Genomic DNA, 207 nt, shown 5'->3' on the forward strand with positions numbered 1-207 from the left:
AAAGTGCAACAACCAGACGAGATCATCGCTTTACATGATCTCAAACTCGATTCCTGGAGAGCCGCAGCTCCAACCATCTCCAACTCACACCTGCTTAATAGTCTCTAGTAGTCTCGAACAGTGTTTCTCAACCATGTTCCTGGAGGAGCACCGGCACTGCATGTTTTGGATGTCTCCATTGTCTGTCACACCCATCTTCCAGTCTAA

This window comes from Danio rerio, chromosome 6 (assembly GCF_049306965.1).
Source record: "Danio rerio strain Tuebingen ecotype United States chromosome 6, GRCz12tu, whole genome shotgun sequence".
In the NCBI taxonomy this organism is placed as follows: domain Eukaryota; kingdom Metazoa; phylum Chordata; class Actinopteri; order Cypriniformes; family Danionidae; genus Danio; species Danio rerio.